The sequence below is a fragment of the Piliocolobus tephrosceles genome, chromosome 6 (genome assembly GCF_002776525.5).
Source record: "Piliocolobus tephrosceles isolate RC106 chromosome 6, ASM277652v3, whole genome shotgun sequence".
In the NCBI taxonomy this organism is placed as follows: domain Eukaryota; kingdom Metazoa; phylum Chordata; class Mammalia; order Primates; family Cercopithecidae; genus Piliocolobus; species Piliocolobus tephrosceles.
The window spans coordinates 157,472,995-157,486,221 of record NC_045439.1 but is presented as its reverse complement, the minus strand read 5'-3'; the positions used below and the strand labels follow the sequence as shown (position 1 = coordinate 157,486,221).

The 13,227-nt window shown below is 52.8% G+C and overlaps 1 protein-coding gene across 1 annotated transcript in view; it reads right to left on the bottom strand.

Annotated features, from left to right (window-relative positions):
* Positions 1–13,227, bottom strand: part of KLF13 (Kruppel like factor 13) — a 50,343-nt gene that overhangs the window by 35,426 nt on the left and 1,690 nt on the right. The gene's annotated exons all lie outside the window — the stretch shown is intronic.

The following is a 13,227-nucleotide window of genomic DNA, read 5'->3' as shown; positions in this document are numbered from 1 at the left end:
GACACAGGGTGCAGGGCAGCCTTCAAGGCCACCTCAGACAGGTGGACTTGTCCAGAACTGTTCTGACTTCTGGGAACTCAGTCTTCCACCTTGAGGTTGAGGTTTCAGTTCAGCTACTTCTGCTGATTAAAGAGTTTGGCCAGGTACAGCTTGTTGGTACCCGAGAGGGGTTGGTTACCTGGTAACACGTGAGGCTCACCTGAGACGGGGTCACCACTCCCTAGTCTGAGCATGCCTGATGCCTAGCAACAGGGTCTCCATAGCAACAACAGGATGCTCACAGCAGCTCACAGACTGTACCACTTTTCTGCAACCAGTTTGGGTTTATCCAGGAGGATACAGACACAGAAGCGGAGGCTGGAGATGCCGGGAGCTTCACCCCACATGCTGTGTCACAGGGTGACTCTGGGAAGTGGGGCTCGGGCAGGCTGTGAGGATCCTGGAAAGTGACCCAGCACCTGCTTTAACACAGTAGTTCTGGGCTGGGTGTGGTGGCTCACACCTGGAGTCCCGGCACTTTGGCAGGCTGAGGTAGGAGGATAGTGTGAGCCCAGGAGTTTGGGGCTGTGGTGAGCCAAGATCGTACCACTTCACTCCAGCGTGGGTGACAGACTGAGACCCAGCCTCAAAAAAAAAAAAAAAAAAAAAAAAAAGTTCTGAATTGTCCCAGCCTCAAAAGAAAAAAAAAAGTTCCAAATTGTCTGAGAAGACAGCAAACCTGTCTGTTCATTCAGGTGCCCATGAACAATACTGCAGGGGGTGAAATTCTGTTCTTGCAAGTTAATCACCACTTACCTCACCCGACACACACATGAACACACACGCACACATCCCTCCTACTGGGTGCCTCACCCACGTTCTACCCCTCTGCTCCTAGAGGCAGCATGACCAGACCCACTTCCCAGTGAAAACCCAGAGCTGGGTCCAGCCTGCCCCACTCCGAGGCCAGGGCTCTTCATCACTACGCCACAGTGCCTCTGTTCAGATCACAAAGAACGATCAGACAAGAAGGCCTTTCTCTGATGAAAAATAAAACACCGAGAGGCTCCCAAGGAAGGCCACGCAAACACAACATCTGTGGAGTCAAACTTCCACGAGGTGGTCCAATAAGACAGACACAGCAATGACTTGGGGCTCCAGGTCCAGAGCCCAAACTGTCGGGATGAACACAGAGCACAGGGGCGCTGGATCTCCCGAGAAACTCCCAAGTGTGCTCATGTTTTGGACTCCTTTAATACGTTCCAATACTATTTCAATACCTTCGACTTGAGATCTTTTTGTTTTGTTTTTAACACAGGATCTCCCCGTGTCGCCCAGGCTTGAGTGCAGTGGCAAGATCGTGGCTCACTGCAGCTGCCACCTCCTGGGCTCGAGTGATCCTCCTGCCCGCAGGCTCCTGAGCAGCTGGGACTACAGGTGTGTGCACCACCATGCCTAGTGGAGTCTCATTACGTTGCCCAAGCTGGTCTCGAACTTTTGGGTTCAAGCAATTCTCTGGCCTCAGCCTCCTAAAGTGCTGGGATTACAGGCATGAGCCACCATGCCCAGCACGAGTTTTTTCTTAAATACTATAAAAAGTATATTCTCCAGGAAAAAAAAATCAAATTCTGCATACATCTTTGAAAGGGGTGATGTTAGCAGGACTGTTTCTGCTTTACAAAGAGAGAAAAGATGACAAGAAAGTGAGCACCCAGGTGAGGAGGGATGCTGGGGCCCTCGCCACAGCCCTGTGCCACCCAACTGCAGGAGAGTTGCCTGTTCAACAGGGAAGCCTGGAAAGGCCAGGAGGCTTGGGGTGTGCACAAGCAACACCAGGGACTCATGCTAAAACAAATGCAGCAAATCTGAACTTTTCTTTGTAGTGCTGAGCTCCCTTGGCAACTGCCACGGCAGCTGCTGCAGAGAGAGAATTTTTGGGCAGGTTCATGCCTGAGGATGGCCGTGAGGGCAGTGGAGAGAGGACCCAGGAGCAGCCCAGCCCAACTCAGCACATCCTCAGCCTGCCTCAGTCGTGAGAAGGGACCCAAATAGACCTGCAGGTCTACAATGAAGACGAGACCCTGGAAACAGGCCTAGAGGCAGAGAGGCTCACAGGACACACCACCCACCAGGGCAACCTGGGGCAGCCCTACTGATAGTAAAATAAACAAAGCCACTTCCCTGGATCCTCACCTGGCTCCTCCATGGGGCGGGTGACTCTGTACAAGATAATCCATGGGTGGGCAAAGCAGGGAAGCCCAGTGAAATCTAAGGTGCAGGGTCAGGCCTGTGTGAGAGCCTGCGGCTGCATCTCCCACAGCAAAGTGCCACCTGGGGCACTCCCACGAGACAGCAGGCGGGGGGGCGGGAGGCCATCCACTGGGCGCAGCCAGCCCAGGCTACCTACGTGAGCAGTTAGAATTTAACAGCAATCACCAACAAGGTATAAACAAGCACATGCCCTGACCTGCAGGGAGGGGGCCAGGCCTCTGGCAGGAGAGTCCAGCACTGGGTGGGAGGGTGCTCCTCGGGCTCAGTCAGACTCATCAGCCTTCAGACAGCTCCTGGAAGCACCAGTGATGGGTATCTGAACACCCAACAGGGGAAAGGCAACTCCCCAAAATTTTCCATGGAACTTAATTAGCCTCAAAGCCAATAAAATCCTGGTGTGGTGTTTACGTAAGAACGCCTGGTCCCTGGATTGTGGCCAGTGCTCTCCCAGCCTCCCGTGCCAGCTGTCGGCAGCGGGGGGCCCTCTTTGCTGCCCCCGCACTGCCTCACCAGGGCCTCGCCACCGTCTAAAAGAAAAATCAATGAATCACTAAAACATTCCTCCTATAAAGGGAAGACAAATGTTTATTAAGAAATTATAGAAACCAGGTCAGACATTTTGGTATCTTAGTCATTCTTGCTAATTAAAAAAAAAAGAAAAAAAAAAAATCAAAATAGAAACCCATCCTGGAAACTTGAGACAATGGGAACGTCTCTAGTCAGGAGCACTTGGAGCTGCGGTGCAGCCCAGTTGCCAAGGCAACCCAGTGTTTACCTCCAGTTCTGCTGTGTAGGAGGACCCTGACCGTGAGCAGGGACAGTCAGCCAAGCTACCTCCTCCCGACACCCCAAGGGACAGGCCGCCAGGGCATCCCCAGAGGGCGGAAGGAGGAAGCCACAGCCTCCCCCACAGTGTCTCCCAGGCTGAGCAGCTACAGACAGCACAAAGGAGGGGTACCTTCCCCCTCTCTCCTCAGGCCCCCTGGGGTCTGCTCCCCTGCATACCCACCCACCTGCTTGTCCTGACGGCTGGAAATCCCTCGAGACTCTTAAAGAAATACTGAGATCCCAGAGTACAAGGGGGAGTAGAGGAAGTGAGAATGGGGCCACACTGAACCTCAGCTGGGCAGCCAAGGAGCTCAGTTCCCATCCATGAATCCGGCCAGGGCCAGGATCCCAACAGGTTGCTGGCCCCCCCGGTTTGCAGAGGAGGAGCAGAGAGACCAGGGGGCAGAATGGCCCAGGATGGAGTGCCCCATCAGGGACTAATGGCACACACACTCGGGCATGGCTCCAGGGTCCCACCCTCCATCCTGAAGGCTGATTCTGCCTACACAGCCACGGCTGGGCATCACTGCTGCTTCCTACCCTGCTCTTGTAGAGACCAGCCCCACTGGGGTTCATGGGGCTGGGAGAAACAAACATCGTGCTGCAGACCGCACCAGCTGGCCAGACGCCTCCAGACTGGGTTACTTCCAGTGGAACGATTGGTCTGAGACTTGGCTGCATGGCTGACCACATGTGCATGTGCATACACAAGTGCACACACACACACACACACGCATGCAAATACGGGCATATACACACACGCGCACACATGCACACACTCACATAAGTATACATCTTCCAAGGTCATGTGCAGTGCTACACCTGCAAAGGGATTCAAATGCTTGGCTCATAATCCAGGGCAACTAGGAAGATCAGGGAAACAAACTTTGAAGTTTCTCAAAGGCTAAAGTGAGTGAGCTTAAGAATGATACAATTTGTCCAAAGCAAACTGCTAAAGTGTACCACCCAGCCCATCATTAGGGAAACTTCAAATCACAAGCTCTAAGTAGCCAAGGCTGTATTTCCTGTAAGACTCTAAAGCCTGACAGTAATTCAGGACAACCACCCACCTGCTCGCCAACACAGCAGCTCTACACCTGTGACAGTAGACACTGAAGGGCTCCTGCTCTGTTAGCCGCAAAGGGGACACGGTGTAAAGTGCTACAACGAATTTCAACCTTGATAAAACACGGTATCCTGCAAAGTCCCTCAGGCTTACCCAGAGAATGCCCTGGCACCTTAGGCCAAGCGGCAAAATACAGCCATGCACCACATAATGACGTTTCAAACAATGACAGTCCACGTGGGATGAGAGGCTGGTCCCATAAGATGATACCCCGTTTTAATTGTACCTTTTCCATATTTAGATACAAAATGCTCACCACTGTGTTACGTTGCCCACAGTATTCAGGACAGTACCATGTGGTACAGGCTTGTAGCCTAGAAGCAATAGGCTACACCATACAGCCTAGGTGTGCAGTAGGCTACGCCGTCTAGGTATGCATAATAAGTACATTCTATGATGTTCACATGAGGACGAAACTGCCTAACGACGCATTTCTCAGAACGCACCCCTGTCATTAAGCAACCTATGGCTATAATTTTAGAAAGGGCCTGCCATGCAAGCAGGAAAAAAGGGCACTCTGGAAAAGATAATAAAACCTTGGGCATCTTCCCTCTGAACGTACAGCTGCAAGCGGCCAGAGTCCCCGTGGGTCCTCACGTGCTGCTGTGTGAGGCGTCCTCCTGCCCCCATCCCTGCTAAGAGACAAAAACGACAACTGGTGGACGAGCACAGCAGAATCTTTCCACGTGTAAGGCGGGCGGAGGAAGGAAGTGAGATCCCAGCAATGGGATGGAGGGAATCTGAGTCCCTGCCTGCCCTGCCCCGGGCCACTTAGCATGCCTAGCAGGAAAGGGACATGGGGGCAGATGGCACCCTATAGATGCCTTCAATGACCAGTAGGCAAACCAGATATAGCCAGTCATGCAGGTGAGGACAACGGGCAGTAAGTCGGGAGAGCAGACAGGCCAAAATACGCAAAGCAAGACCATGGAGAGCCTGCCAAACCCTCAGACTGTGTGTCACATTTACATATCCCAGATTCAGATGTGTGGCAACCATGTCATTAACTCCCATTTATCTGCCCTGGTCCATGAAAATGTGTTGGGGTTTGTTGTTGCTATGATGCCCGGGTGCACCCCAAGGTGCTGACTCTGGCTCCCAGATCCTGGCTTTGAGCAGCACCCCCAGCCAATGGCCCGGGTGAATAGCCTTCACCTTTCTGGTAACCCGAGACCAATGACCTGCTGGACCCATGCCCTCTACCCCACTCCCAGTCGACAAAGGAGTCAGGTTCTGAACTTACATATGCCTTTGCTCTATTTCCAATCCCCTTTCTAACAATTCCTTGCAGACACCCCATTCATGCTCCGCCATTAACTTTAACTTCCACCCATAGCCCTAAACCAAGTTCCCTTTCTTCTTCTTCTTTACAGTGAGCATTTAGACAATAAAAGAGTTAAAGACAAGTAGAAAGTCTCAGAGAGGGAGTTTATTAGAGGAGGAAATTCTGGCTGTATCACAGGCCCTGCACATACTTAGGTGTGGCCCAAGGACTCTCAGATCTCGCTAACCCATGCATACCTGTTAGATCTCCAGGGAGCACCTGACCACCTCCCACATACCAGGACATTTGGCCTCCCCATCCACAGCTTGGACCCACATATGGAAGCACAACGCCCCTGCCATGCCCGGTGGCCATAGGCCTTGGGGTCACTGCTTTGTTCACAGCCTCTCCTTACTCCAGGAGGAAGGCAGATGAGTCCTCCAACGAGGCCAGACCAGGAAAGGATGGTAGACGCCCAAGGATTAGCTGCCAGTGCTCCAAAAGGGAGTGAGGAGGCCCCAACCAGGGCCCTGGCCACTCGCCAGGCTGCTTAGGCATCACCTCATCTCCCATGTGTGTCTAGTGGACGCTGGAGTCAGGGGAGAAGTCCGTGGTTCCTCTGAGCCCACATCATCTTCTCCCCACTCCCAAGCTTCCTCCCACCTGGCCTGTGCTCACAGGAGCCAGGCACGTGCCACAACTCCACCCTTAGAAGCTTCTCCTGAGACAGGAGGCCGAGGTAGGCTCTGAGCCACATGCTCTTTGGTGAGTGATTTTTGCTTTGGGCCTTCAATTCATGCAGAGCTCTTTCATGATGCAGTGTGGGCTCCAGCTTCAAGGAGACAAGCCTGTGCCCTGTGCCTGGGGACCCAGGGTCACCCATCCATGCAGAGTAGGCCACACCCCTGTGGCACCAGCACAAGGACATTTAATCTGAGGCATCAAGCCTCAGTGCTTCTCCAAACAAGTCACCTTGGGACAGACTGGCCAATGGCCACGGAGTGTAGCCAAGTTTCTGGTTAGCAAGTGTTTTTGTGATGAACTTCAAAAACGGAGAACAATAAACAGAATCCTCCCCCTGCCAAACGCTCTCTCTGTCTTGTTTGTCCAGAATGATGTTGGTAAAAACCAGGGACTGATCAAGGCTGAGTTTCTGGTGCTTGGTGCCATGCCGTGCCCTCCCCCCGCCCCATCCCTGCCACCACACACACACACACACACACACGCACGCACACACACAATGCCCAACAGCAAATGGTGATCACGGCCTGGCCCCGCATCAGGAGGGGAACTGAAGCAGTGTGGAGGACACAGGAGCCCGGTCCCTCTGCTGGGTGGGGCAGCAGGGTGCGACGGCACAGCCCCTTCACCACAGCCCCAGTTTGAACTGAGCAAACTCCATGTCTCACCCAAGAGCCTGACTCACAAACAGCTGATCCACATTGGCTGGGGGTGAAGACGGACCTAAGATCTAAAACTGAACTAGATATCAGAGGTTCCACATAGCCACTATGCTCCAGGCGTGCATGCTCCTCCGTTCAGCAAGCATGAGCAGGGTGCCACATCCACTCACACACACACCCACATGTGTTTATACACACGCACGTGGATATGGAGGCATACGTGTGTGTTCACGGCCAAATGGCAGAGCTTTTGGTTGGGTGAGGATTTCTTCCGTGCCCAGCGCCCAATTGATGCCAAGAGTAAAACAAGTTCAAGTTCCCGTCATATTGGCCCAGAAAAGTGTCCAAAGCCTTCTGAACTCAGGATCTCCCACCCCAAGGGCTGCACTGGTGGCTGTCTCCATGACCCCAACCCCAGCCACACAGCACAGTGGCTGCTTTTGAATCGCCAAGCTGGAGAGTCTATTCCCATCTCGACCGGAAGTTGACTTCTCAAGAAAATAATCCCATTTGGGGCTTTGAAAAGAAAGAAAAACAGGCTCAGGTGTGTGGACTTAGGACAATTTTTGTTTACTTCTTGAAAGCACATAAAGACCCGGACTTTGAAGGTGTCACCCGTCGTAGGGCCTCCCCAGCCCTGGGAGACAGGCTGCCTGTGGCCACAGGGCCAGCATTCAGGCGGGCTGACCAAGAACACTCTCACAGCTACCCTTGAGCTGGCTATTCATACCACCTGGAGCCACTTTCATTCAAAGGAAAATCAAGGTGCCCTGCTTGTTTGGGGAAAGGAGCCCCCAGGCCTCCTCCAGTCGGTCCTTTGACTTCGAAAGCCTTCCAAAGCTGAATCCAACCCCCAACATCTGTCCAGTCAAGGAAGTCGGAAGATGGAGTAGAAACCAACCAGCTGGATGGAACGGGCTGAGCCCGGTCGCCCACCTTAACCATGTGATCCTGCAGTGGGACAGGCTAATATCCCATGCCCCCGCCCCCATGATGCAATGGAAGTGCCCAACATCACCTGTGCCATATTTTGGACCAAAATTTGTTTAAACCAGACCTGATCACGGGAAACAATCAGACCAATCCAGATTGTGAGTTGCTCTATAAGACAACTGGATTCGCGCCTTCAAATGCCAGTGTAATATAATAAAAGACCAAAAGACGGGAAACTATCCTAAGCGAAGAGAAACTAAATAGGATGACCAAACACAACGTGTGATTGACTGGATCCTGAATCCTATAATGGACATTTTAGGAATCACCAGGGGAAGTGAATATGGACTGTATATCAGATAATATATAAGTTAAAGAGAGAGGTGAGATGGAAAAGGGAAAAAAATATAGACAAAAAATTAATTTTTCTTTCTTTAGAAAGAAAAAGGGAAGGAAGGAGAAAAATGTGGCAAAATATGATCCAATGACCCTATGGGAAGCGTACTGGAGTGTTCACCGTACTACTCCCTCAATCTTTAAGCAGCAGCAAAAATCTGTGCGGGAAGCCGTGTACCGGGGACTCCCAGGTTTCTGCTACCACAGGGCCCTGCTCACCTGCAGTCACCTGAAACACTGATCCAGACAGGAGTGGCGTAGGACACAGTAGGTACACCCACCTCAGGAGCGCCTGCCCAGGCGCAAGCCCCAGTTCCGATCCCAGTTCCACCCTCACTTACGGTGTGACCTTAGGCATGATTCCTAAGGCATGGAGGCCTTAGCTTATTTGAAATTTAGTAATAATAAAAGAGCCTACTTCACAGGGTCCTTGTGAAGATTAGATAGCTTGATGTAAACTAATACAAACAGAACGATGCCTAGCCCCTAGAGCAAACAGTCTGGAAGTCTTAGGATTGTGAGGGCTGAGTGCACCATTCTAGAAGCTTTTATTTTTAAAACTATTTTAACTGCTTCCTGAAATCACAAACTGAACACACTTCACAGTGCCTTGGTATCAAGATCCCTGCTAGAGCGTTAGTTATTCCAGGGTCTCTCATGCAGACCTCAGGGACTGCTGTGGAGACACATGTGCCCCTCCACAAATGGCCCCACGCTTGTTCCAGCGCTGGTTGACTGCAGGGCTTCTTCATGACCCATTTAAACACACAGACTTACACACACATATGTTAACAACCTGCTGGTTTGTTTCCTCCCCTGCCTTTAGCTGCTATCCATGTCTTTCGCCCTTCCCCAGTCACCAATCAGATTAAAACTACGTGTAAAGTGGGAGCCAACAGGACCTAAGGGCAGGAGGCTGTCAGAGCTTGAGAAGTGGGCTTCATGGCACCTACTCAGAAGGATTGGGCCCCCATCTCTGCTGTGTTCCAGACATGTGAAGCCCCAGACACAGGCTACTAGTTTAGTGAACTGCCTCCTATCAGTTGGCTCAGGCAGCACGGCCTCCAGCCCACTTTCAGCGGAGCGGGGAGAGGGGGCAGACAAACACCACACCAGCCCCCAACCAACTGCTCCGGGGCTGAGAGCCCACCACACACTCTCCAATCTCTGTAAAACCAGAACTGAAGATGGCCAGGAGAGCCAGCCACCAGGCGTGCGGGAGTGACAGTAGTTTTGCTGGTACTGTTTTAAATGTTCTCAATGTTCTCACACATAAAAAAGGAGAACGGGGAGAAGTAAACATTTTCAAGAAGGTGGAGTGGTGACACAATAGGTCTCTCCCTCGGGGGGGGGGGGGGGGGGACCAACAACTGCAGTCTACTTCCTTTAAAAACATAACATAGTAACTCCACAACAAATTTCACCAACGCTTATCAACCCTGTTAATACCACCCCTAGGTCTCAATCCCACAGTAATGCCAGCTCCCCTGCACCAAGACACACACACACCAGAGTCCACTGAAACACAACTTGTGATAGCGAAAAACAAAAAAAGCAATGTAGCTGTCCTGTCCATAAGTGAAGGGTAAATCAGTTACAATACAGCCATATAACCACATCTTGGAATACCACGTGGCTGGGAAAAAGAATGAAGATGCCTCATTTAAGCACACACACAGAACAAAATGCCAGCAGTGGGATGTTTGCTAGGATCCTGTTTATGCATGATTCAAAATGTCCATGGGGATACACACGTATGCATACGTGCAAATCCATCTAGAAGGTCTGTAAAGAAAAACACCAATGTGGAGTAACAGTGGTTTGGTGGTGGTGCAGGCTGGCACCTCCCATGCTGCATACACTTCTGCACTGTTTCAGGAGTTTCACAACTAGGGCCACTGGCAACCTGGGACTGCGAAGGTGTGAGAGGGAGGGGTGGAAGTGCTGAGCCACTGGCCTGTGTGGTCTCTGAACAAGGCACGGGCCACCAACAAGCCTGGCTTTACCCTGGGTAAAGGAGATCCCACCCAGATGTCCTCTGCTCTGCTTTCCGAGGCAGCATTAGGGAGCATCTGCAGGGTGCTCAGGCAACAGTGTACTTGGAAACAAGCCTCTAAAGCCAGAGTGTGCCTTGGGGGAGGGGTCGCGATAATCTGTCAGGATCAAATCCCTGCTTCAGTGGGTAAAGATAAATTTCAGGTTAACCCCACCCAAATTATCACAGGAAATGGCTGACAGAATGTGATCTTACTCTACTTCCCTCCTCCACCCCAAACAGGGCCAGGTGACCACAAATATGCCTGGGGTTCTGCAGGAGGGAAGGCTGTGTAGGCCACTATGCTCACCTTTCCGTGGAACCCCCAGAACCCAGAGAGGGCCCAGCATGCAGAGAGACGTTTTTGGCTCCAGTGCTGGAGGGAAAACAGGGCACAGAGCAGTTTTGAAAACAATTATTTTTGGGAACAAATAGGTAGAAATGTATTCAGGGTTTCTTTGCCAAGAAAGACCAAGTGGCCATTCTGCTGGGGGCCTGCCAAGTCTCCCCATTCAGGACAACAGGCAGGACCTCTCCAGAGGCAGGATCTGGGGAGCCAGTCTGCCCTCAAGAGGGCCCCAGCCTGACCTATCCGAAGGTAAGTCCTTGAATTTCTGCATCAAAGCACCTCAGTCTCCAAGAAAATCTGCTCCTGGTCTTGCTACTCCCCTACGCCCCTTTTAGCAAACTTTCCAGATCTGGACTGGGAAGTTCTAACTGGCCAAATAATAAAGTAGCACAAGCTGCAAAGACGCTTTTCTAGGTTTGGTGTTATGCATTCGTTATAACATCAACAATAACCTAAACGTGACAGAGACCAATGTGTCCACAGAATAACGCCTGGGAGAGTGGGAGTGGGAGATCACACTGCTACACAGCTAACCAAGACAGAAAGCTCTCAGCATGCAACTGTTCAGACAGTGGCGGTGGAAAATCAGAGCTGAGCCGCGGCCAAGGGACCACAAGTGCCTCCAGAGTCAAGGCTGACCCTTGCATTTCCCAAAGGGTCTTCACATACTTGACCTCATTTCCCTGAAGACTTTGCAGGTGGTCAGGGCAGACATCACTAAGTTGCAGGGAAATCCGGGAACCGGTCCCTGGTCACAGAGGAACAGCACAGAGCAGCTGGCTACCTTCCTGGGTTTGATATTCACCCTCTGCCATGAAATTACTGTGGATCCTGGAGATGCGGGAAGCGGGGCGGGGGCACCTTCCCGCACCTAATAGAGCACAGGGTTCGGCATGACCTCCGTCACTGACTGCAGAGACCCCACAATGCTGCTACAGGCCCACAAACCACGGACACCTCAGAGCCCATGGCTGCAGCAAAGCTATCCCCTCGTGGCCCGCCTTCTCAGTCATCCCTGAGGCCTGCCTGGGTTTCTTCCTTGTGGAAGATGCTCCTCTTCTCCCTTGAGGAACACCAGTTACTTATGCTCTGTACACCTGGGCAGGAGCTGGAAATGGGCTTCCCAGGGGTGCCCTCCGCCAGGTGCTAAACCAGACTCCCTCCAGGGGCAGGTTTCTGGGCAGTGCAACCCTCATAATGGGTCACCTGGGGTACCGGTAACACGCATTCCCAGCTGCAGGCTGGAACTGTGTGTATTAGGTCGGCATCAGGGGCCTGGAAATCCGCATTCTTCCCAACTCCCCGCCACCCGGCTGCCGGAGCCCTGTACACTCCCGACTTGGAGGCCAGTTTCCACCCTGGAGATAGCACTTCTGATGTCTGCACACCTGAAGGGTGGAACAGTTTCTCTGCTTCAAGAATGGACACTGTAGCACACTGCAAACGCTCAAACGGTTGGTTCCATTCTCTTTTGCCTGCCTTCGGTTTTCAGGAGCTCCGAGGAAACTGGCCCCACCTACGGCGGGAGGCCCGAGTCTCCAGCGCCCCTGCACCAATATTCTAGTCAAGGGGCTCACGCGGGGCCAGAGCCTGAAGCAGGAGGTGAACCCACCAGGAAGACATCCCAGGGCTGAGGCCCTGACGAGCCGGCCCCGCCCACCACGGCGAGCCCCTCCCCTCGGCCACCCCCCTCCTCAATTCCCAGCTACCGGTGCTGCCGAGCGGCAGGCCACCCCGACAGGGGCTGTAGAAAAATTTCCCGAACATTAAGTATCCCGCCCAACACGGGCATCGTCACCCAAAGCGGATCTCAACCCCAGCCACGCCCCAAGCGCTGCCCCCCCCCCATACTCAGGGTCCACCTGGAGCGGAGCCCAGCCTAGCCTTGCCTGGCCCCTCCCCCAGGGCCACACCCACTCTGCAGTCGCGTCCCGAGCTGAACTCGGAGTCCACACTGATCCCCACCCCCAACCTGAGCCCCCACACCCTTAACTGACCCCGAATGCCTAGAAACGGCCCCGCTCTCACTCTCTATCCCATCACTTGCCACGCGGTTTGGGGCGGCCACAACAGCCTCCCGAGTGAAAGTTAGTCCGAAATTCGAAAGCCTCACCTGCAGACCTCGGGCCCTTTCAGTTCCAAATGTACCGGGAAAAAGGGGGGCCTTCAACTCTATGGTCTCCAAGGCTGCAGGTTCTTTTTATGCCTTTTAATCACTACGTGAACTATTTTACAAATAAGAGACCACCACCGTTGGTCACAAGGCAACAATATTCAGCACATGGGTTTTGAGCCTGCCCCCAGAAGAGGTGGGTGTCACAGAAGAAGTCACGTGAGCTCAGGGGAAGCATATAATTCTTCACACCAAAATGGGGGAGGATTGCCGTCCATTAAAACGTTTTCATCTTTGTGTTAAAAACGAAACAAAAAGGGGGGGAAGGAACCGCCACAGATGAATCAAGTACAAAGTATCGGGCAGGGCGTGGGAACTGCTGCCGCTGGGCTGGCGGGGGCGGGCGGTGATCCCCAGGCTGGAGGCTCAGCGCCCGCCCTGGCGCAGGTGCCGCCCGCCGCGCACCGGCCCAGAACAGGTAAGAGGTGGGCAGGCGAGAGGTCAGCACAGAGGACAGGCAGCAGCCAGGG